The sequence below is a fragment of the Rhinolophus sinicus genome, chromosome 2 (genome assembly GCF_057876585.1).
Source record: "Rhinolophus sinicus isolate RSI-liver-muscle chromosome 2, RSI-T2T, whole genome shotgun sequence".
Lineage (NCBI taxonomy): Eukaryota > Metazoa > Chordata > Mammalia > Chiroptera > Rhinolophidae > Rhinolophus > Rhinolophus sinicus.
In genome coordinates, this window is record NC_142502.1 from 81,688,906 (window position 1) to 81,697,759 (window position 8,854).

Below are 8,854 nucleotides of genomic sequence, written 5' to 3' on the forward strand. Positions count from 1 at the left end.
TATTTAGTTCTTGTTACCACAGCATTAGCTGGTTTTATAATCTACATTTTATAGACTGTCTTCCCTTTCCTATCTCAGTTTCCTATTCATCTACAAGCATTTCTTTCACTTCCCTTATAAACATGTGAATCTTTCCCTCAAGATCTACCTCTGGGGGGACCCAAACCAAAACAGCAGAAGACAGTGAGGACTTACTTAGGAAAGGTGCAAAGGGCTGACCATTTGCAGGTCAGTATTAGCTTTTTCAAGTGTCAAATTTTAAACTAGTATTCAGCTATAAAGTAGTAAAGTGAATAAGTGTAAAGGAAGTGGTGGAAATGTCCAGTAGAATAATTTTTGGAAATGTCAATAAATGAAAGAGAAAAAAGAATATTAGGAACACTTACTTGCTGTTCAAGACTCTATTAAATGTCACAGACCTTGCTGACACCCACAGATCAGACCACCTGTCCATCCTTTGTGGCGTATGTAAATAAGAAAATATATCCAGCTTCAACTGAATTTACAGTTGGTGACTGAAGCAGACTTGTACTCAGATACTAATACTACAAGCCAGCGAAATGAGATAGGTGGGGGTAGGTGGAAAAAAGTGTTGGGAGAATACATGAAATTATTCTTAAAACCTCAAATTAGAGTGTTGGTGTTAGAATGTGGATCAATTTTAAAGTTTTTGGTTAACAGAGACTTTTGTAAGATAAATTATTTTTTAAGCCAGAGATGAGGCAGATAAATCACGCTCATATATGGTTGAAATAGTAGCTATAGAAAATGTGAAGAGAAGCAGCTCACCGTTTTGACATAAACCAGTACACAAGTGGTCCTTTGGTAGGGAGGGTTTGCTCCTCAAAATTAAAAGTTATTTAAAAAAAAAAAAAAAGACACGCCTATGTCTTAGACTCTTAAGCTAGCAAAAGGAAAATAGATAGAAATTGGCTCATTGTATTCTTAAATGAATGAAGTAACTGGATATCTTCCTCTTTATTTTAATTATTTTAGAAAATCTCTACCTTCTTTATAAGCAATGCTGTCCTATTTACAGGAAACCTATTTTAAAGCAGTTTGATAATTAAAATTCTTAACCTTTCTTATCTCTGGAAGAAATGATTGCTCCTATGCAGAAACCGTTGGTGTTGGAGCACAAGATGCAAATGTTTGCTCAAAAAAAAAGAATGTGTGTTTAGGACTTACAGCTGTTACTCAATTTTGAGACTAGTACTCAGAGTCACACATTCTAAATAATGATCAGTGCTTCTTTCTTAATTCAGTAACTGGCTGATATTGAGATATAATATTTGCACTAAATTCTTAAGGGACGTGGTTGGATTATTAACACATTTTTTGCGGGAAACGAGTAAACTCGTCATATCTCCTCTAGTTGGAACCGGCAAAAATTTTGCAAAGTAAATAAATAGAGACCTCTTTTTAAACTAAAACACTGAAAGTTTCATAGAAAAATATCAAATAGATCGAAAGATATGAATATTTTACGGAAAGTCTAATTTTGGCGAGAAAATGTCAAAAAAGCCCCGCGTTACGACGCGATTTGGCGGGAAAATGTCCGCTTACAAAGTTAATTTAACTATCATTATGGTTAAGAATTAGGTGTGTTATCTTTATGAGTAAGTAAAAACAAAACAAACAAAAAAAAACCTTAGCTTATTTTAGTTTGAAGTTAATAATTGGGGATGGAATACAGCAGCTGACTTTCCAGTCGTCCATAAATGACAATTTTCACTAGGACTGGATTTAGATAATGATGCCTCCAACTCCCTATTGCCAAAGCAGAAGGAAAGCACTCACCATTTGAATGGACGTCCTGGTTCATAGTCTCTCTATGCACTGTCAGTTTTGTGATACCCCTTAGGAAGTTTCCAACAATCTGTCCTACCTCAGTAAGATAGAGGATAGCAGTATTCATTAAAAAAGAAGCAGGTGGAGTTGTAATTTGAGCCATTAAGGAAAAATCCCTTCTTGGGAAATAAGAATAATATGATGTTCAAAACTCCAGTGTGTCTTGAAGAGCAGCAAAGGTCTCTGTTTGAAGGCTTTAAATGGCTTGTTGAAAAGAAATTACCTGGAATAGCATAATCACAATCTGCATAATGCCAGGCATTGAAGTCATGGCTCATTGCTAATTCCTCTTCTATCTCACTTTTAGAATGGTGGTTCTGGTGACCCTATTACCTTTCCAACGACTTATATTTATCCTGGGCAGTCCACTGCTTTGAAATCTGGTTGGCTTAACCTTATCCCATCAGCAGTAAATTAGACTGAATGTGTGGGAAATGAGGCCACACTTATGGGGGCCTCGGAGGTAAGAAGTCTGCTTTAAGGTATGGTGAAAATTATGTAAGATGAAATAAGCCTTTTCAAGACACAGTTTAAAAACCCCTATCCTTTGAAATCACCACGAGGGACTTCCACTTCTGAAAATTGCATGTCTGGAACAGAGCAGTGTAGCCTCTTAATACTATCCTTTTGAGATAGGTCAATTACTGATTATTGCCCTTGTATAATCACCAGGATGCTCTAAGAGAAAATGAGAATTCTACAATCATGCAAAATGACTGAATGAGGCAGAAACTTTTGCTTTCATGAAATGAATCTCTTCAAGTAAGCTTTCTCTAAATCCTTGAAATAGCCAAAGTGAAGAGTGAAATACCATTTTCAATCGCTTCAAACTTTCTATGTTTACGATAACATTGCATCAGAGATGATTGAGTGTGATTTACTAAGCACTTCTGAGCAGTATGGCTAAAAAACAAATATCAGGACACATTTAAAGCCAGTTTCAGTCCTGTCTCCTTGTTGGCTTTGATGTTGGGGTTGAGTTTAAAATGCTTTTAAAGGCGGCTTTGGCGTGAGCCTTTGAGGTACAGCAAGGATGAAAATGAAAACAGCGAGGGAAAAATGAACAAATTCCAAAGAAATTGAAATACTCTTGACACTCTTAAATGTCACTTGATTACAGAGATCCTATTTACCATCATTTAACAACATGGAAAAGAGTATGCCTTATTAAAATATTACCAGTTTAAGCAGAAATCTTGAGACGATGTGGGATCATACTTAAAAACACAGCCTGAAGTGCAGTACGTTTTACATTTTAGTTGATGCTTTCTCTTGGCTATAACAGTCAATCCAAGATTGCTTTTGGAAGAGCTATAAAAATGTAAATTCCTGAGACCTGATTTGGTCTTATTGCCTCAGCTAAGTTTTAACACCTAAACTTAAAATATGTGGTTGCCAGAGCTAATTAATACTGATTAATTTGCATATTCAAGAGTCTTCCCATAGTACTTCTCTTTCTTAAGTAATATGAGATGACTCTGGCAAAGCTCATGAGGCCATTTAAATAGTGAACTGGATTGAGATGTGTGCCTTCTTTTAAAAACTGTTTTAAATTTTTCTTGAGCACCATGTCCCAGTTTGAATACTGTCTTATATCCCTTACTGCTTTCCCTCACTAATAAACAGAAGACAAGGACTATTTGGTATCAAATTACACAATTAAAATAAAAAGTTATGTCTAAAATTAGCATAATAACAAGTTTTGGAAGTGATTGTATACTTATACAATGATTTCATTATGCATTTAAATACAGCAGAAAGCAAGCCTAGAATATATATTTGCAAATATGTCAGGAAAATATCTACTACAATAGATTCATAAAACAGCAGAAATAAGATTGAAATAGTTATGTAATTAGAATAAAAATAGTTATGTACTTGATATCAATATTACTTTTTCTAAACTTTAATAATCTCTGATTTTGAGGTTACTTGCTTTTTCAAATACATGAGAATTAAGAATAGTTAATACTGAAAGAATGAGTATAAGTAGTTTATTATAAATTATAAAGTGATACTGGCTAGATATACAATTATATTTTACTCACTAAAATTAGGCATATGTAGGTATATATACCGTCTGTGCAGAAAGAGAAAAACATAAGGGTTAATAATGTCAAATGCAAGATCTGGTAACCCACATTTAATCTTCTGTAATATTTAACTCTTTTTCATAAAATTGTTGATGAACAAACATCCAGCCTAAGAGAAAGCTTATAAAAGTTTGTCTGAGCCAAACTGACGACAATTGCCAGGAAGCAAAATCTCAACGGACTGAGAAAATGCTCCGCAAAATGGTGGTTTGCAGCTTATTTTATACATAGAATCAAAGTAGGAGGGTTACACAAAATCCATTGAAGGTAGATTAAAGGAGAGGGAGAAAGCAAAGTGGAGAAATCTCTGGGGTTGGATAAAAGTAAATTGGAGAGACAGGTACTTATTTTACATAGGTAAGTACAGGAGAGTTAATAGTTCACTTTTTACAGAACAGAGATGGTAATCAGGGGACAAGAATAATAATGACGGATTCTGTAGTTTCCTGCTCTGGTCTGGAAAAGGGATTACTGACATTCCAAGGGCATGTTATCCTAGATGCAAAAAGACAATAGACAGGCTCATTTAAGGTAAAGAGTGTCCTTTGTCAAAGAAGCTACAGACTAATAAAGACATAACTTCCCACCATGGACCACTTTAATTAGGAATTTTTATGTTCACACTATCCTATGTGGTTTTTTTCAATCTCCTGAGTTTGTCAGGATTAATCTGTGGCCCGTTTTCTGTCCACAAAATTCATCAATATTAAGGTTCTTATTTTTTCTTTTGAAAACTGGAAAAATTATCTCAAAATGTGTTATTTTACCAAGTTAACATTAACATTTAGCACAGGACATTATACTCCCCCTACTGACACCACCAAAGTATATGAGAGAAATTTAAGGACAATGTCAATATTGAAATAAGTGTATGGCCATACTTGGTGACTATTTTTCAAGATACAATATCCATAAAACCTTATAGCCATACATGATCTCTAAAGGGCTACATTAGAAATATGTAGCTGAAATTACCCTGACGCAGGTAATACACATATGTAAAATTTCATGTTAGAGTTACAATGGTTTTAGTACCCAAACTAGCTGAATACATCTTAGACAAATTCTAGAGCTCAGAAGTGAGGCGGGCGGGGTGAGACAATTGGGCCTTCATTAAGCAGCTTTAAATACAGTCACAAGTTCCAGTTTTAAAATATGTTATCTAACATACCTGAATCTCCAAAGTGTAATTAGTTCTTATAATAGTTACCTTTCTCTTGAAGAATAAGAAGGTTATAGAACATTTTATCTTCAGCCAGTTATCCTCCTCATCCTTTACTGTACTAGATTATCTCTTTCAACACTATTTCATGTCTATAGCTAAACACCTAGATTTTCACAAGACGAGTATCTCTCAGTTATTTTTAATTGAATATCTTAATAAGTTTCATGTCTATTGTGAAAAGAGTGTACAGTTTTAGTAGAAATAATTTAAGAATGATACACTTTCAACACTAAGCGAAGGTAAGTCGTCATTCATGTTCTCCTGCCAGAATTGGATATTCCTAATTCTAAGGCATGGCTGGGAAATTCAATGAATTAGATACTGGGGTATGTTTTCAAAGAAAATCCAAGTAAAATTGTTAGAGTGCATGAACCCATTATTGTTTTTCAAAGCTTTTATTGCCTTTAGTGAGCACTTCCACCTCAGGAATAGGAAACTTGCTCCTGTGGGCGAGGAAGAAGATTTCCTCTACCCTCAAGGTTCTTCTTCCAGCTAGTTTAATAAATAAATCTACATGAGACAAATTAAATTAACAAGGGAACATAAACAGATTTAATTACATATGTATGCATGGGAATCCCACACACATGAGACAGTCAGAGACCCCACATACATGACAGGTTCGGGGACAGAAAGTTAAAATAAGGTGAAAAGGGCATTCTGAGTTAAGGGTGAAGTAAGGTGCCTTGAGGCTTCAAAGGGTCGTTACAGGATGGTACGATGATTGGACAATTAGTTGTTGAGCAGATGTTCAGCAATTAGTAGTTTGCCCTGCCATATAGATAGGTCAAAAAAAAGTTATTTCTGGTGATAACTCTTATTATGGGCAAGGCTCCTAATTTAAATTCTTCTAGGTAGTTAAGGAGGGGGCAAAAGTTTCTCTTGAGCCCTTAAGATCTCAGTTTCCTTTATCTGAAAACAATCTGTATACCACAGAGGAACGTGTTAGGGTGACTCATTCTGAACCCCTATACTCTTAGCAGAGACATGATTGTCTAGATGGTCTCTCTTGCTTCTATTCAACCCTGAATAATACATGTAAGATGGTAGAAATAACGACAACTGATGGCAGAATCCCGGAACTCTGAGAACCCCATTTTCAGTGCAACTTCAGAAAAAAAAAAAAAAAAGAAAAAGGAAATTGAGGATGAGTGCTTCATAGCAACTCTCTAATTTCCATACTCAAAATGTGTGGTTAGTGTAGGGCAGCAGAAATTGTCACCCCAAAATATGCCTCTTTGTCACAAGGGTTATTTTAGGCTGGTACATTTTAAGAAATGCAGACATGGGAGAAGCTCTGAAAAGAAAGTAGAAGTTACCCTTTTAAGAGACATTTACATGTATGAAGGAAACTTCCATTTATAGGGGTCTCTGCTTAGCTGTACCAGGAAGGGGGGGCAGGGGGCTTATCTCTAGAAACTCTTCTGAATGCAGTAGACAATGACTTAAATCTGCATAACAACTTACTCTTGTTTACTATGCTGTCCCTTGTAACCTTCAATAACTGACTCCCCAACCCCAACATCTTATGTTTTCAGAGCAAGGTGGTGCTTAAAGTGATGGCTTCTGCCATTTTGGCAGGTTACTCAGCGTTCCTGGGTCTCTCCCATGTACATAGGTAGTATACATATTATTAAACTTTAATTTGTATTTCTTCTGCTAATCTGCCTCATGTCAATGTCATTATCGGACCAGCCAGAAAGAACTTAGAAGAGTAGAGGGAAATGCCTTACCCTATTAGAAATAAGCATGGTGCGTCCTTTGAAGTCTGGATATCACGATTAGGGTATCGCTTAATGTTGTCACATAAAATAGTCTATTTGCATTAACAAATTTATAATGACAACTATTTATAAAATACTGACTGCTCATACATTCATTTATAATTTTCAAAATAACCTATTTTGAACTAACTTTGGTACATGGTGACAAATAGCAGTCCAGTTTCATTCTTTTGCACATGGCTTTCCAATTCTCCCAGCACCATTTATTGAAGAGGCTGTCTTTCCTCCATTGTATGTTTTTAGCTTCTTTGTCAAAAATTATCTGTTCAAAATGGATCAAAGACTTAAGCATAAGACCTGCCACAATAAACTGCATAGAAGAAAACATAGGTACTAAACTTATGGATCTTGGGTTCAAAGAGCATTTTATGAATTTGACTCCAAAGGCAATGGAAGTAAAAGCTGAAATAAACGAATGGACTATGTGAAACTTAAAAGCTTCTGCACAGCAAAAGAAACCATTGACAAAATAAAGAGGCCACCAAGTGAATGGGAGAAGATTTTTGCAAATAGTGCCTCCGATAAGGGGCTAATATCCAGAATATACAAGGAACTCATGCAACTCAACAACAAAAACACAAACAACACAATTGAAAGAGGACATACAAATGGCAAATAGACATATGAAAAAATGCTCAACATCACTAATCATCAGAGAAATGCAAATCAAAACCACAATGAGATATCACCTCACCCCAGTCAGAATGGCTATCATCAACAAGACAAATAGTAACAAATGTTGGAGAGGCTGTGGAGAAAAAGGAACCCTCATACACTGTTGGTGGGAATGCAGACTGGTGTAGCCGTTAAGGAAGGCAGTGTGGAGGTTCCTCAAAAAATTACGAATAGAATTGCCATATGACCCAGCAATCCCTCTCCTGGGTATCTACCCAAAAAATCTGAAAACATTTAGAGATAAAGACACGTGTGCTCCAATGTTCATTGCAGCTTTGTTACGGTGGCCAAGACATGGAAACAACCAAAATGTCCTTCGATAGATGAATGGATAAAGAAGTTGTGGTATATATACACAATGGAATACTATTCGGCGGTAAGAAAAGATGATATAGGAACATTTGTGACAACATGGATGGATCTTGAGAGTGTAATGCTGAGCGAAATAAGTCAGACAGAAAAAGCAGAGAACCATGTGATTTCACTGATATGTGGTATATAAACCAAAAACAACAAAAGAACAAGACAAACAAATGAGAAACAGAAACTCATAGACACAGACAATAGTTTAGTGGTTACCAGAGGGTAAGGGGGGTGGGGGGTGGGAGATGAGGGTAAGAGGGATCAAATATATGGTGATGGAAGAACTGACTCTGGGTGGTGAACACACAATGGGATTTATAGATGATGTAATACAGAATTGTACACCTGAAATCTATGTAATTTTACTAACAATTGCCACCCCAATAAATTTAAAAAATAAATTATAAAAAAAAATAAAATAACCTATATGTCAGCATATCAAACTTTATGCCATGTTAGCAAATTGCTTATGAGCAAATTGAAGCCCAGTAAATGTAGGTAATATATTCAATTCATGGACATAGGAAGTACCAGAACTGGGTACAATCCAAGGGCTCATTGGAGCTGTGAGGAGGGACCTTGCCACTTCCACAAAGCAGCATTGCTTTGGGCTATACCAGCCCAGTTCTAGCTGTCCTCACTGCTAGGGGGAAGCAGGGGCCTGGGGCCTAGCAATGGCCACTAAGACGTATGAACAAGAAAAAGGTACCAGACCAATATAAATGTCTTTCTGTCACATCTTGATCTTTGTCTAGATGCATAACACTTCTAGGAACAGAGATGTTTTTCTCTAAAAAGCAAACTATCCCATTGTTGGAAACTCTAATTATTAGAAAATATTTCCTTTTATTGAGCAGAAGTAT